This window comes from Pelophylax lessonae (genome assembly GCF_965119305.1).
Source record: "Pelophylax lessonae genome assembly, chromosome: 7".
Lineage (NCBI taxonomy): Eukaryota > Metazoa > Chordata > Amphibia > Anura > Ranidae > Pelophylax > Pelophylax lessonae.
Window position 1 is genome coordinate 211,395,044 of NC_138774.1, and position 17,117 is coordinate 211,412,160.

Here is a 17,117-nt window from a genome sequence, read left to right on the forward strand (position 1 = left end):
CAGACTGTTCGGCGCACACGGTCTTTGTCACAGATTACACTGTCTGTCCTTCTAATAATTGAGTGCCCTACCACTAGCACCTGTCTTTCATTTCCCTTTCTCCCGGCCTCACTGTAGGAGTTCTTCCCCTGGCAGCTAGGGGCGTCACTCTGCTCCAGCAATGCTGGTCCCTGACTGGTTTCCCCAACATCACACAACGGGGCGTATCTATTGGGGTGCTCCAGCCCAGGATCAGCCTCCTTGCCTTGTCCCCTTCTACCCCTCCTAACTGTCACCCCTCTACTCTGCTCTGATGCCTGCACCTCCAATACTCCGCCCACCTCTGTGCAGACCCCTGTCTGCACCTGACTGGTACGATCCTGGCTCTCCTCCGGTATGGACATTCGTCTCAGTGTTGCCAGCTGCTTCCCTAGATTCAGGACCTGAGCTTCCAGGGAAGCAACGTGCTTACATTTTGCGCGTTTGTATTCGCCCTCGATCACATGTCTGATGAACGCATACATATCACAAGATGTACACCGAGTCGCATCTCCACACCCGCCGGGCATTGTACCTACTAATCGAATGGGGATTCAGCGATTTAAGTCTATCCTATGTGGCTATTTCCTGGCTTCCTAACGCTACCTTCTCACCCTCTGGTATTCCGCTCCACTCACTTGACACTCAGTTGCACAACACTCACAATCTCACAGCCCGGTCAGTCGCACAACACTCACAGCCGCACAGCCCGGTCAGACGCACAACACTCAGTGGCACAGCCCGGTCAGACGCACAACACTCAGTGGCACAGCCCGGTCAGACGCACAACACTCAGTGGCACAGCCCGGTCAGACGCACAACACTCAGTCGCACAGCCCGGTCAGACGCACAACACTCAGTGGCACAGCCCGGTCATACGCACAACACTCAGTGGCACAGCCCGGTCAGACGCACAACACTCAGTGGCACAGCCCGGTCAGACGCACAACACTCAGTGGCACAGCCCGGTCAGACGCACAACACTCAGTGGCACAGCCCGGTCAGACGCACAACACTCAGTGGCACAGCCCGGTCAGACGCACAACACTACGTCGCACAGCCCGGTCAGACGCACAACACTGAGTCGCACAGCCCGGTCAGACGCACAACACTGAGTCGCACAGCCCGGTCAGACCCACAACACTAAGTCGCACAGCCCGGTCAGACGCACAACACTCAGTCGCACAGCCCGGTCAGACGCACAACACTCAGTCGCACAGCCCGGTCAGACGCATAACACTCAGTCGCACAGCCCGGTCAGACGCACGACACTCAGTCGCACAGCCCGGTCAGACGTACGACACTCAGTCGCACAGCCCGGTCAGACGCATAACACTCAGTCGCACAGCCCGGTCAGACGCACGACACTCAGTCGCACAGCCCGGTCAGACGTACGACACTCAGTCGCACAGCCCGGTCAGACGCACGACACTCAGTCGCACAGCCCGGTCAGACGCACGACACTCAGTCGCACAGCCCGGTCAGACGCACGACACTCAGTCGCACAGCCCGGTCAGACGCACAACACTCAGTCGCACAGCCCGGTCAGACGCACAACACTGAGTCGCACAGCCCGGTCAGACCCACAACACTGAGTCGCACAGCCCGGTCAGACCCACAACACTGAGTCGCACAGCCCGGTCAGACGCACAACACTGAGTCGCACAGCCCGGTCAGACGCACAACACTGAGTCGCACAGCCCGGTCAGACGCACAACACTCAGTCGCACAGCCCGGTCAGACGCACAACACTCAGTCGCACAGCCCGGTCAGACGCACAACACTCAGTCGCACAGCCCGGTCAGACGCACAACACTCAGTCGCACAGCCCGGTCAGACGCACAACACTCAGTCGCACAGCCCGGTCAGACGCACAACACTCAGTCGCACAGCCCGGTCAGACGCACCCACTCACAGTACACTCAGGTAGCACTAGGTACTCACAGATACTCAGGTACTACACTACCCCCTCAGTCACTGTTCAATCTAAGTCACCAGTCTTACTTACCTAGTGTGTGTCCCTTTAAGCCTGTCACTAGCAGTTCCTGATGGTGAGTCGGTCAGTCTCCTCTAAGCACCCCGCCTCCCTCGGTCAATCCCTGTCAGCTAGTCTCCTCTGCTCCTCTCTGTGGGGAGGGGGGGGGTTCCCGCACGCCGCCCGCAACAAGGGGGGGGTCTTAGCACGGACGCCGCCGCCGCAACAAGGGAGGGGGGTATCGGTCCGCTCGCCGCCCGCTTCCTTACGGGGGGGGGGAGGTTCTAGCCCGGACGCTGCCGCTTTTCTGAGGGGTGGGGGGGGGTACTCAGTCCTTCAGTCCCTCTTAGTCCTCCTCTGCCGCTGCTGCCGCCGCTCAGATGATCCTCCCCTTCAGTCACCGGACCCCTCGGTTCCCCGAGATCTCCCGCACCGGCTCCCCCGCAGCACCTTCTCCTCCTCCTCTCTCTGCACGCACGCACACACACACACAAGTCCTGCTTCCGGTTTCAGCAATCTCCTACAATCTCTTGAACGTTTTCAAGGTTTTTTTTTTTTTCAAATCTGTTTATAGTTCCCAGGAAGGAAGGCAAGGTTTGTCCGATCATGGACCTCAAACCTCTGCGGGTTCAGAAATTTCAGATGGAGTCCATACACAGGCTTTCCTTCATCTGAGGGATTTTATGGCTTCTGTCGATCTCATGGATGCTTACCTTCATATTCCATAATATGTTGGGCACCAGCGTTTTCTTCATTTTGCCGTGGGCGAGGAGTATTATCAATTTGTGCCGTTACCCTTTGGTCTCGCTTCAGCTCCTCGGGTGTTCACAAAGGTCTTGGCCCCTGTGTTGGCCTTGCTTTGGCAGAAGGGGATGGCGGTTCTAGGTTACCTGGACAATTTGCTTCTGTGTGCAGAGTCTTCTTTGACTTTAGAAGTCGACTTGGACATTACTGTGCCATCTCTGCAGGGGTTCGGATGGACACTGAATTTTCGAAAATCAGCTTTGACTCCGTCCACCAAGCTGGACTACTTGGGTCTGCCGCTTCTAAAGCCGAAACTTATGAAGTTACCGGATGTGATTCGGCTCCTGTTGTCCAACCGTCGGTCGTTGCTCTGGACTTGAATGCAAGTGCTGGATCTGATGGTCTGCACCTTCGAGGTGGTTCAGTTTGCTCAGTTCCATACCAGACCTTTGCAAAGAGAGATTCTGGCCAAATGGAACAAGGATCCACTGTCATTGGATGATCTAATCATGTTGAGTCAGGGTACGAGGGGGTCCCTGATATGGTGGCTTTGCTCCCTGGCGCTTCGCCTTGGAAAATCCTTTCTTTCCTTGTATTGGACAGTGATTTCCACGGATGCCAGTCTGTCTGGATGGAGAGGTGTCTTGGGAGTATACTCGGCTCAAGCTGTTTGGACTTGAGGAGAGTCCAGTCTGCTGTTCAACATACTGGAGATTCGGGCGATCAGACTGTCGGTCTCAGTGGACGAATTGTCTGCTGGGACGCCCAGTGAGGATACAATCAGACAGTGCTATGGCGGTGGCATATGTCAATCATCAAGGGGGCACAAGGAGTGCCCTGGCGGCCCGGGATGTAACCGGCATTCTACAGTGTGCGGAACTATATGTTCCGGCCCTCTCTGCTGTGCACATTCTGGGGGTAGAGGATTGGCAAGTGGATTATCTCAGTCGGCAGACTTTGAATCAGGGAAAATGGTCTCTTCACCCATAGTTACATAGTTACATAGTTAGTGAGGTTGAAAAAAGACATCAGTCCATCCAGTTCAACCTATGATGTGTGTGTGTGTTTGCTTTTAACCGTACATTGTATACCCCTGTATGTTGTGATCTCTAAGGTGCCCATCTAATAGTTTTTTGAAACTATCAATGCTCCCTGCTGATACGACTGCTTGTGGAAGAGAATTCCACATCCTTACCGCTCTTACAGTGAAGAACTCCTTACGCATTTTAAGGTTAAACCGCCTTTCCTCTAGTTTTAGTGAGTGGCCACGTGTCGTATTGTATTTCCTTACTCTGAATAGTTTGTTCCTTATGCTAGGGTCGCCAGTACAGTATTTGTACATTGATATCATATCCCCCCTCAATCGTCTCTTCTCCAGAGAGAATAGGTTCAGTGCTTGTAGTCTTTCCTCATAGCTGATGTCCTCCATTCCCCTAATTATTTTTGTTGCCCTTCTCTGGACTCTTTCCAATTCCAGCACATTCTTCCTGAGGACCGGTGCCCAAAACTCGACAGCATACTCCAGATGTGGCCGGACCAGAGTCTTGTAGAGCGGGAGAATAATCTCTTTATTCTGGAGTGAAAAATTAATTTTCTCTTACGTCCTCCGACAGTCGCCGCCCCTTCCCAAGTCTTCACCAATGGGTATTGACCTTTGCTCCGCAGGAGTAGCTAGGCACAAGATTTGTTAATAACAAAAGCTTTTAGCATAGACACACCCCTAGAGGCTGTCCCCTTAGTCAATACCTCCCTGCACCAGCATTCCCAACTCAGTTTGATCTTGCCTAGCTTAGGAGTAGCAGGCTTTCCTGTGCCGGGGCTTCAGTCTCAGCCTTCTACCCTTTTTTTTTTATTTTATTTCAAGTATTTTTTCTTTCTTTACTAGCTGTTATTTTGTCAGCTTTAGTTTAGGGATCTTCGGATGAAGATGATCATGCAGAGCTGGGTCTCGGACTGGCCGCCCTGGATCCCAGGGCTGAGGGCCAGATGGATCCCCAGCCTGCCATTGAGCGTTCAGCTATGGTTCGCCCTGGCGCCATGAACGACCCATCCCTGTTCGCTGCAGGGATGCTGCCTGTGAGGTGGCTACCTCACTGGACGCCATTCTGCGGTCTCGTGCTGCAGTCCACTGCGTCCTGGCTGCGGCACTCCCTGTCACCTGATAGCTGTTTGTCGCTTGAGACGGCTCCCCACGCCATCCGGTACGGTAAGCACCTTCTGTGTGGGGACCATCTGTGTGGGTGTCAGTCTGTGGCTGTGTGTACCCCCATGTCTGTGTACTATGCGGGCTCCCTGTCAGATCCCTGTATGGATGCATGCCTTTGTGGGCTGCGAGGGGGGGGGGCCCTCCCGCTCTGCTGTGAATTCTGTGGGGCAGATTGGACAGACATGCTTGAGCGGCGACCGCTATTGCGGCCCGCCATTTTTTTTTTTTTTTTGCAGAAATTGCTATGGACGGCCCTGTCCCTAACAGCGCTGTGTTTTTGGCGCCAATCGCCGCCATTTTGGCGGGCCGCGCTCGATCGAGCACATGTCGGCGCCATTTTCTTGTAGCCTCGATCCCTCAGCCGAGCGGCCATTTTTGCGGAGCCTTCATAGGCTATATAAGTCAGCCGGTTATTGCATCACTTCCTCTTTCTCTGGGACAGCGATCGGTGGCAGCAGCCTGTTTGTGCTCTCTCCAGGTTTTTCCTTCATTGTCCTGTCATTCCTTGCTCAGTGTTCTCTATCCCTGCGGGATCGGTGCATACAGTAGTGTACGGTGGGCTGCGCTCGCCGTGGTGTTAAAGGGACAGTACCCTTTTTTTTCCTTTCATTGCTGTGGGCATGGATTCTCAGGATAGCAAGTTTCCCCCCGCCCTGGTGGGGGACCAGGGGGCTGCTGCAACCCCCGAGGGGGCTGATCTGGCCACGGTAGTGGCATCATTGGTGTCTCAGGTGCATATGCTGATGGCTGAACGATCCGCAAAAAGGGCCAGGTTATCCATTTCCTCTGATTCAGAGGGTGATGTGGCTACTGTGGCTGGCGTGCCCTTCTCAGGGTCTCGCTCGTCTCTGGACCTCATGGAGTCTGAGGGGGAGGCGGAGGTGGCAGGGGTTGATGCTTCTCCCCCTGGCTCGCCTGAAGAGCTTGCACTCATGGATGAGCTGATCGCCTCCATTAAGGATACTTTGCACTTGGAGGATGAGCCCACTGCTCCTGCTAGGGTGTCCTCCTTTGGGACGCAAAGGACCCGCAAATCAGCTCAGGTTTTTCCCTGCCCTGCTGAATTTCACCATACTGTTAATAAGCAGTGGCGCAATTTAAAGAAGCCCTTTACAGTGCCGAATAAGTTTAAACTGCTTTATCCATTTGCGCCATCCACCGACGAGCGTTGGTGTGTGGCGCCTCAGGGGGATCACGCGGTAGCAGTTTTAAACAAAGCTACTGCGATTCCTTCTGAGGATACCCCGGTTTTCCGGGACCCTACGGACAGGAGGTTGGAGTCTCTTGCCCGTCATGCCTATATGGTTGCTGGTTCTATGCTAAAACTTATTTTTGCTTCGGTTATGGCGGCCCAGGCGGTTGCCGTTTGGACGAAGGTGCTCAGGCGCACCCTGGTGGCTGATTCGGCTCCACCTACCACATTGGCCATGGTGGATCAAATCCATCAAGGCGTCATGTACTTGTGTGATGCGGACTTGAATTTAGCTCCTTTGGCTGCACGCCTGTCTGGCGTGGCGGTGCTCAACCGTCGCCTGATATGGCTGAAGAATTGGTCGGTGGACCAATCTTCTCGCAAGACGTTGGCGGATTTTCCCTACGTTGGATCTCGCCTTTTTGGCGAGGCTTTGGATACTCTGATTAAGGGTGTTACTGGGGGCAAGAGTACTCTCTTACCCCAGAATCCCAAGCACAAGTCTTTCCGTGGCAAACAGAATTCCTCGTTTAGGCCCTCCCAGGGGTCCTTTCGTGCCTTTCGGTCACAATCCAAGGGCAAGCCCTTCAAGGGCCAGGGCTCCCAGAAGAAGCCGTGGGCAAGTAAGCAAAAATCCGGCCAGTCCGGTTCGACAACCCACGCCAGTTCCGCCTGAAGGGGCGCCCTCACCCGTTTCTGGGGTGGGGGGACGTCTGCGCGGTTTCCTCCAACCTTGGCTGATCCGCATTCAGGACAGATGGGTTCAGGAAATCGTTCGATCTGGTTACAAGATCGAATTTCTCTCTCGGCCAGCGGGCAGATTTTTTCCCTCAAATCTTCAGCTGTCTCCGGAGCGTTTGCAGGATCTGCATCTGGCGGTGCGGGACCTGCGGGCCCAAAGAGTGGTGGTTCCGGTGCCTCATCGGGACAGATTTCGGGGGTTTTACTCCAATCTGTTCACTGTGCCCAGAAAGGAGGGCAAGGTGAGTCCGATTCTGGATTTGAAAGCTCTGAACAGCTTTGTGCGGGTTCGCAAGTTCCGCATGGAATCCCTGCGCTCAGTGGTGGCTGCCCTGAGTCCGGGGGAGTTCATGGCCTCCATCGATCTGAAGGATGCGTACCTACACATCCCCATCTTCGAGGGTCATCAACGGTACCTTCGTTTCGCCATTGCGGAGGAACACTACCAATTCGTGGCGTTACCTTTCGGTCTCGCTTCGGCTCCGCGGTGCTGGCGCCGGTCCTGGCCCTGTTGCGGGCACAGGGCATTGCGGTCTTGGAGTATCTGGACGATCTCCTCATACGGTCCAATGCCAGCCAGAGCCTGATGGCCGACCTGTCCACCACGGTGCAGACGCTGCAAGAGTTCGGTTGGACCATAAACATTCCGAAGTCGACTCTGTGTCCTTCGGTTCGCCTTCCCTATTTGGGGATGGTTCTGGACTCTGTTCAGGCGAAGGTTTTCCTTCCAGAGGACAAACTCCGGACGCTTCAGGAAGAGGTCTGGGCCCTCAGGGACAACCAAAGCTCGTCCCTCCGGACATGCATGAGATGTCTGGGGTTGATGGTCTTAGCCTTCGAGGCGATTCCCTTTGCCCAGTTTCACACGCGGGGTCTCCAGGCGGAGATTCTGGCCAAGTGGGACGGGTGTCCGCAGTCCTTGGATCTGCATATCTCGTTGAGTCACCGCACCAGACAGAGTCTTCTGTGGTGGCTCCAGTCCCCGACGGTGTCGGGGGGCAAGTCTTTCCGTCCGTTGTTGTGGACGGTAGTCACCACGGATGCCAGCCTGTCGGGCTGGGGTGGTGTCCTGGGCGTTCTGTCCGCCCAGGGGACTTGGTCGGAGGAGGAGTCCTCCCTTCCGATCAACATTCTGGAATTGCGAGCGATAAAGCTTTGCCTTCGGCATTGGTCGGAACGGCTTCAGAGCCGTCCAGTTCGGGTTCAGACGGACAATGCCACCGCGGTGGCCTACATCAACCATCAAGGGGGCACCAGGAGTGCCCGAGCGGCTCGGGAAGTGGCCGACATTCTGTCTTGGGCCGAGACGCACGTCCCGGCGATAACGGCAGTTCACATTCCGGGGGTGGAGAACTGGCAGGCGGATTATCTGAGTCCCCAGACCCTGGACCAGGGAGAATGGTCCCTTCACCCGGATGTCTTCCAGATGTTGTGCGCGAAGTGGGGTTTCCCAGATGTGGACCTGTTCGCGTCTCGTCTAAACAACAAGGTGGAAAGGTTCGTGGCAAGGACGCGCGATCCTCAGGCGGACGCCTCAGACGCGTTAGTGGCGCCCTGGCATCAGTATCGTCTAAAGTATGCCTTTCCACCGATTCAGCTGCTGTCCAGGCTCCTTCGCAGGTTAGCCTCGGAACCGCACACGGTGATTCTGGTGGCACCGGACTGGCCTCGCCCGTCTTGGTACGCAGACCTCGTCAATCTGGCAGTCGACGCTCCATGGCGCCTGCCGCTTCGAGAAGACCTTCTGTCTCAAGGGCCGATATTCCATCCTGCTTTACAGTCGCTGGCTTTAACGGCCTGGCTGTTGAAAGCCAGGTCCTGAAGGACAGGGGTCTCTCCCCTGAGGTCATTCCCACTTTGATCAAGGCTAGAAAAGCCTCTTCGGGAAAGATTTACTACCTTACTTGGAAAGCATACTTTGCCTGGTGTGAGTCCAGGGGGTTTTCCCCTCGCTCATACTCGGTGTCCAGAGTGTTGGCTTTCCTCCAATCTGGAGTGGACCAGCGTTTGGCGCTGGCCACGATTAAGGGCCAGATTTCTGCGCTGGCCGTTCTTTTTCAGCGCCCTGTGGCGTCAAACTCGTTGATCCGCACCTTTGTTCAAGGGGTGCGCCATTTGGCCCCTCCACGGAGGGAGCCTTTGCCTCCGTGGGACTTGAACCTGGTTCTGTCCGCATTACAACATGCTCCCTTTGAAAAGATCAGGGAGATCTCGTTGCCTCTGTTGTCCAAAAAGGTGGCCTTTTTGGTGGCGATCACGTCGGCTCGCAGGGTGTCGGAGCTGGCGGCTTTGTCCTGCAGCTCTCCCTACTTGGTGATCCACAAGGATAAGGTGGTCTTGCGACCTAACCCGTCCTTTCTGCCGAAAGTAATCTCGGATTTTCACCTTAATGAGGAAACTATCTTGCCTTCGCTCTGCGCGAAGCCGAAGCATCCTAAGGAGGTTGCCTTACATTCCTTGGATGTTGTCCGGGCGATCAAGGTTTACCTGTCGTCCACTAAGCCTTTTCGCAAGTCGGGATTCCCTCTTTGTCCTTCCTGAGGGACCTCGGAAGGGCATGGCGGCGTCGGCCGCAACTATCGCCAAATGGATTAGACAAACCATTGTGCAGGCCTATGCCTTGAGGGGGAGGGTTCCTCCCTTCCCTGTAAAAGCGCACTCTACCAGGTCTTTGAGTACGTCTTGGGCTTTCCGGCATCAGGCTTCTGTGGCCCAGGTGTGTAAGGCGGCAACTTGGTCGTCCGTTCACACCTTCTCAAAGTTCTATAAGGTGGATGTTCACCTTTGGCCGTAAAGTTCTCAGTGCGGCAGTGCCTTAGGGACCCTTGTTTTTGGGTCCTTGGCTGTTTGGGTGTTTTACCCCTGGGTTACTTGTTTTTCCTGGGTTGTTGCTCCTGTTGAGCACGTTTTCCTGTTGCCCAGTTGGTTCTCTTACTGTGTGTAAGGTTCCTTTCTCTGATGTGGGTACTGCGTTGCTTTTTCTGCGGCTGCGTCTCCCACCCCTCAGGTCTACACTGCTTTGGGACATCCCATTGGTGAAGACTTGGGAAGGGGCGGCGACTGTCGGAGGACGTAAGAGAAAACGGAATTTTTGTAAAATCTTACCGTAAAATTCCTTTCTCTGAGTCCTCCGACAGTCGCCGCCCCCCGCCCTCTTTTGGGGTTTTTGTGTACTCTTACTGCTATGCTACCAAACTGAGTTGGGAATGCTGGTGCAGGGAGGTATTGACTAAGGGGACAGCCCCTAGGGGTGTGTCTATGCTAAAAGCTTTTGTTATTAACAAATCTTGTGCCTAGCTACTCCTGCGGAGCAAAGGTCAATACCCATTTGTGAAGACTTGGGAAGGGGCGGCGACTGTCGGAGGACTCAGAGAAAGGAATTTTACGGTAAGATTTTACAAAAATTCAGTTTTTTGCAAAATTTTATAATAGAAACTAAAAAAAAGTGTTTTTTTTCAAAATTTTTGCTCTTTTTTTTGCTTATATCACGAAAAAAAAAACTCCCAGTTGTGATCAAATACCACCAAAAGAAAGCTCTATTTGTGTGAAAAAAATGAGCAATTGTCATTCAAAGTGTGAGAGTGCTGAAAGCTGAAAATTGGTCTGGGCAGGAAGGGGGTCTAACTGCTCTGTATGGAAGCGGTTAAGTATGCTCTTGAAGCACTCACATTTTTCCTCCGTGTTCTTTGTTCCCAGGGTTCTATCCCAATTGATATTTTCTAGCAGCGAGCGCAGTTTTGGGAAATTGGCTCTTTTGAAATTCAGCGTCCTTATATTACCCCTCTGCTTCCTATAACTGTAATTAATACTGAAACTTATTGACCTATGGTCACTGTTTCCTAAGTTGCCCCGTATTTCTATATTCGTGAGCAGGTCTGTATTGTTGGTAATCAGTAGGTCAAGTACCGCATTGTTTCTTGTCGGTGCATTCACCATCTGACCCATGAAATTGTCCTGCAAAATATTTAGGAACTGCCTAGCCTTGGCTGAGTGTGCGGTTCCTTCTGCCCAGTCTATATCTGGATAATTAAAGTCTCCCATTATAATGACATTTCCCATCCTTGCTGCCAATCCTATCTGTAAAATGAGGTCCGCCTCCCCCTCCTCCCTCAGGTTGGGGGGCCTATAGCATACGCCCAATATTACCTTCCCCACCGTGCCTTCCCTTTGAAGCTCTACCCATAGGGATTCTGCCTCGTCTATAGCTCCATTATTAATATCATCCCTCATATTTACCTGTACACTGTTCTTAATATACAGACATACCCCTCCCCCTTTTTTACCTTCTCTATCTCTGCGATAAAGGGAATACCCCTGAATGGTCGCCATCCAATCATGAGAGCTGTCAAACCAAGTCTCAGTTATCCCCACAAAATCTAAGTCCTCCTCAAACATCAGCAGCTCTAGCTCTCCCATCTTGTTGGCCAGGCTTCTGGCATTGGTATACAAACCTCTTAATTTTGACTGGTTACACCTATCCTCATTTGATGTTTTTAGGCTGCTCTCATGATTTTTCCCCATACCCATCCTGGGTATAGGAGCTCCGAACACCCTACCGCTAGTGCCCCCATTTCTGCCCTCTGAAACTTGCTTTCCCCTGGCTAATTCTACATCTGTACCCTCCCCCCATCACCTAGTTTAAAAGCCCCTCTAACTTTTTGGCCATCCTTGCACCCAGTACGGCTGCACCCTCCCCATTTAGGTGCAATCCGTCCCTACCAAAGAGCCGGTGGCCGACTGAGAAGTCGGCCCAGTTCTCCAGGAACCCGAAACCCTCCTTACTACACCAGCTCCTCAGCCACTCGTTAACTTCCCTAATCTCCCGCTGCCTCTCTGGTGTGGCTCGAGGTACAGGTAGTATTTCGGAAAATACTACCTTGGAGGTCCTACTCCTCAACTTAGCGCCTAAGTCCCTGAAATCGTTTAGGACTCTCCATCTTCCTCTGCCTATGTAATTTGTACCCACGTGTACCATGACAGCTGGGTCTTCCCAGCCCCACCCAATAATCTGTCCACCCGATCCGCGATGTGCCGAACCCGAGCGCCCGGAAAACAACAGACTGTTCGGCACACACGGTCTTTGTCACAGATTACACTGTCTGCCCTTCTAATAATTGAGTCCCCTACCACCAGCACCTGTCTTTCCTTTCCCTTCTCCCAGCCTCACTGGAGGAGTTCTTCCCCTGGCAGCTAGGGGCGTCACTCTGCTCCAGCAATGCTGGTCCCTGACTGGTTTCCCCAACATCACGCAACGGGGCGAATTTATTGGGGTGCTCCAGCCCAGGATCAGCCTCCTTGCCTTTTTGCCCTCTACCCTTCCTAACTGTCACCCATCTACTCTGCTCTGCTGCCTGCACCTCCGTCAATCCGCCCACCTCTGTGCAGGCCCCAGCCTGCACCTGGCGGGTACGATCCCAGCTCTCCTTCAGTATGGACATACGTCTCAGTGTTGCCAGCTGCTTCCCTAGATTCAGGACCTGAGCTTCCAGGGAAACAACGTGCTTACACTTTGTGCATTTGTATTCGCCCTCGATCTCATGATCGAGGAACGTATACAATACCACAAGATGTACACCGAATCGCATCTCCACACCCGCCGGGCATTGTACCTACTAATCTAATCTAATGGGGATTCAGTGATTTAAGTCTATCCTATGTGGCTATTTCCTAGCTTCCTATCTCTACCTTCTCACCCTCTGGTACTCCGCTACCCTCACTTGACACTCAGTTGCACAACACTCACAAACTCACAGCCCGGTCAGTCTCACGACACTCCCAGTCGCACAACACTCCTGTCGCACACACTCACAGTCTCACAGCCCGGTTCAGTCGCACCACACTCACAATCGCACAGCCGGTCAGTCGCACAACACTCTCAGTTGCCCAACACTCAGTTGCACAGCCCGGTCAGTCGCACCACACTCAGTCGCAAGGACACTCACCAGTCGCAAGGACACTCACCAGTCGCAAGGACACTTCACCAGTCGCAAGGACACTTCACCAGTCGCAAAGATACTCACCAGTCGCAAGGACACTCACCAGTCACAAGGACACTCACCAGTCGCAAGGACACTCACCAGTCGCAGGGACACTCACCAGTCGCAGGGATACTCCCAGTCGCAGGGATACTCCCAGTCGCAGGGATACTCCCAGTCGCAGGGATACTCACCAGTCGCAAGATGCTCACCAGTCGCAAGATGCTCACCAGTCGCTAGATACTCACCGGTTGCAAGGATACTCCCCAGTCGCAAGGACACTCCCAGTCGCAAGATGCTCACCAGTCGCTAGATACTCACCAGTCGCAAGGACACTCCTAGTCGCAAAGATACACACCAGGTACTCACAGAGCCTCAGTGTTCAACCTCAGTCACCAGTCCTGTGTGTGTGTCCCTTTAAGCCTAACACTTGCTTAGGCTCCTGCCTCCCTCCTCTGTCACTTGCCGATCAGTCTTCCCTCAGCTCCTCTCCCTGCCAATGGCCAGGTCAGGTATTGTGCGTCTCCTCTGCCCCCCTGCCCTCTCTCTGTCTGCCGCCCGCCCTTGCAGGGGGGGGGGTTACCACACCGCTCGCTGCCTGCACACCGCACGCTCTTTCCTCTGGGGGGGGGGGTTCTCGCACCGCTCGCCGCCGCTCTTCTTAGGAGGGGGGGGGGGTTCTCGCACCGCTCGCCACCGCTCTTCTTAGGTTCTTAGGGGGGGGGTGTTCACACACACTCACTCGCTCCTTCAGTCACACACACGCGCTCCTCACACACGTCCGCCTTGTCAGCCTCTGCTCCCGCGCTGCTCAAGTCCGCAGCACAGCACCACCTGTCGGCTGCTCCTCTCCTCCACGGGCTGCTCCTCTCCTCCACCAAACACCCGTAAACACCCTGAGGTGTTTCATCAGCTGTGTCTCCCATGGAGGACCCCTGATGTGGACCTGTCTGCCTCCTGTCCCAACAGGAAGGTGCAGAGGTTCATGTCAAGGTCTAGGGATCCTCTGGCCGACGCCTCAGATGCCCTGGTGGCCCCTTGGGGGTCAGTATCGTCTGATTTACGCTTTTCCTCCAATACAACTTCTGTCAATACTGCTACACAGAATCAAGGCAGAGGGGATTCCAGTCATTCTGGTGGCACTAGACAGGTCTCGCCAGTCTTGGAACGCAGGCCTGGTAAGGCTGGTAGCAGACATCCCTTGGAAGATCTTGTGTCTCAGGAACCAATCTTTCATCCTGCTTTACAGTCGCTGGCTTTAACGGCTTGGCTATTGAAAGCCAGGTGCTAAAGGACAGAGGTTTGTCTGAGTCGGCGATTCCTACTCTGTTGAAAGCTAGGAAATCTACTTCCAGTAAGGTTTTTCATCGAGTTTGGAAGGGGCACATTTCTCCCCGTTCCTTCTCTGTGTCTTGCCAGTTGGAATTTCTACAACTAGGTGTAGATCAACGTTTGGCGCTGGGCACCATCAAGGGCCAGATTTCCTCTTTGGCCATATTTTTCCAAAGGCCGTTGGCGGAAAAGTCCTTGGATCAGACTTTTGTGCAGGGAGTTCGCCATCTGGCTCCTCCGGTGCAATTCCCTGGTACCTCTGTGGATCTCAATTTGGTACTGTTGGTACTTCAAACGCCTCCTTTTGAAAAAACTTGTGAACTTCCTTTGCTCACTCTGTCACAGAAGGTGGCCTGTTTGGTTGCTATTACTTCTGCGCGTAGGGTGTGGGAGTTGGCTGCATTGTTCTGTCAGTCACCTTACCTGGTGGTTCACAGGGACAAAGGGGTGTTGCGACCCTGTCAGGCGTTCCTTCCTAAGGTTGTTTCGGGGTTTCATTTGAATGAAGATATTGTGTTGCCGTCCTTATGTCCTAAGCCAAAACATCCTAAAGAAATTGCTCTACATTCCTTGGATGTAGTTAGGGCTATTGAGGTGTACCTGGCGGCGACTGAGTCGATTCGGAAATCTGATTCTTTGTTCTTACGGACGGATCTCGTAAGGGGCAGGCTGCATCTGCTGCGACCATTTCCAGATGGATCAGGCAGACGGTGGTGCAGGCCTATTCTATTAAGCGTCAGGTTCCTCGTTTCCCTGTCAAGGCGCATTCTATGAGGGCGCTTAGTTCCTCCTGGGCCTTCCGTCATCAGGCGTCAGTGGTTCAGGTGTGCAAGGCGGCTACATGGTCGTCTGTACACACATTCACAAAGTGTTATAAGGTGGATGTACTTGCATCTTCGGATGCTGCTTTTGACCGCAAAGTTTTGCAAGCTGCGGTTGCAGAGGCTCTCGCCTCTTGAGGGTGTATTTTTTTTCCTGGTGGTGAACTCCAGTTGTTCCTGGTTGAGCTCCTGTTTTTACCTGGTTGGCTAGGTTTAGCCCCTTTTGGGAATTTAGATGTATTGCTGTGTTTTCCCTAATGTTGATACTGATTTGGGACATCTCAGTGGTCTAGAAGACATGGAGCCTTGTCCGTCAGTAAACGAAAGAGAAAACTGGATTTTTGTATTACCGTCAAATCCTTTTCTCTGAGGTTCACAGACGGAAACCGCACCCGCTCTTCTGTTGGGTTGAGTTATGTATTCTTCTGACACTGCTTGTTACAAACTGAAGTCCTATAGCAGGGAGTGATGGTATACACCCGGGGACTGCCTCAGGGGCATAGCCAAAATTGTTTCTGCCTAGTCCTACTCCTGAAGAGAGAGCAGCATAAGCCCAGGGGTCTAGAAGACATGGAGCTGTGTCTGTCAGTGTGCCTCAGAGAAAAGGATTTTACAGTAAGACAAAAATGCAGTTTTTACAGGTGTTTGACGTTTTTTTTTTTTCTCTGCCTCTAAACACCCCTTCATGTTGGTGTGTGTCCATGCACACATAGGTATTTACAGGTGTTTAGAAGCAAGAGCGTCTATGCACATTTTTTCAGCCCATTAATTTTGGTTCAAATCTCACTGCACCGCACATAAAAAAGTGCTTTCACTACTTCTAAAAACTCACTGCAACTAGATCTCATGATATGCATCCAGTGCAGGCAAATGCACTGTTTGAGTTGTCCTTTAACATTGACACGCATTGTAGATCAACACTGCAGTGCATTTTAAAACCGGTGTAGGAAAAGCGCACAGAGCGCTGGTTTCCCTCACCCAGTTCTGGTGTGAACAGGGCAAAAAAACAGACTACATTCCATGCAAGATTATTCAGTGAAGTCCTCATCCTAATCAGCTGTATATAAATTAAAAAAAAAAAAAAAAAACCTGTGGTGGAAAAAAGTTTGTTATCCCCATTCCTGACGGCAACTCCTTTAGTCAGTAAATAATTCCAGAAGGTGGAGTGGCTTCTGGATCACGTGATTGGCTCTCACAGCAGTCATATGATCAGGGACCCATCCTGCTGGCTCCAGAGCTATAACCATGATTAATAGCTGTCAGCATGCTGGGAACGTGCATATACAGTGGTGATCGAAAGTTTGGGCACCCCCGGTAAAAATTTGTATTAATGTGCATAAAGAAGCCAAGGAAAGATGGAAAAATCTCCAAAAGGCATCAAATTACAGATTAGACATTCTTATAATATGTCAACAAAAGTTAGATTTTATTTCCATCATTTACACTTTCAAAATAACAGAAAACAAAAAAATGGTGTCTGCAAAAGTTTGGGCACCCTGCAGAATGTATAGCATGCACTGCCTCCTTTGCAAGGCTGAGACCTGCCAGTGTCATGGATTGTTCTCAATCATCGTCTGGGAAGACCAGGTGATGTCAATCTCAAAGGTTTTAAATGCCCAGACTCATCTGACCTTGCCCCAACAATCAGCACCATGGGATCTTCTAAACAGTTGTCTAGAAAACTGAAACTGAAAATAGTTGACCCTCCCAAAGCTGGAGAAGGCTATAAGAAGATAGCAAAGCGTTTTCAGATGTCAATATCCTCTTTTCGGAATGTAATTAAGAAATGGCAGTCATCAGGAACAGCGGAAGTTAAAGCAAGATCTGGAAGACCAAGAAAAATATCAGACAAAACAGCTCGCAGGATTGTGATAAAAACAATTCAAAACCCACGTTTGACTGCACGATCCCTCCAGAAAGATCTGAAAGACACTGGAGTTGTGGTACACTATTCCACTATAAAGAGATACTTGTACAAATATGGTCTTCATGGAAGAGTCATCAGAAGAAAACCTCTTCTACGTCCTCCCCACAAAAATCAGCGTTTGAGCTTTGCAAATGAACATATAGACAAGCATGATGCATTTTGAAAAATGAGGTTAAAATTGAACTT

The 17,117-nt window shown here is 52.3% G+C and overlaps 1 protein-coding gene across 1 annotated transcript in view; it reads left to right on the top strand.

Annotated features, from left to right (window-relative positions):
* The window catches only part of PNPLA7 (patatin like domain 7, lysophospholipase), a 733,226-nt gene that overhangs the window by 353,652 nt on the left and 362,457 nt on the right, over positions 1-17,117 (top strand). The gene's annotated exons all lie outside the window — the stretch shown is intronic.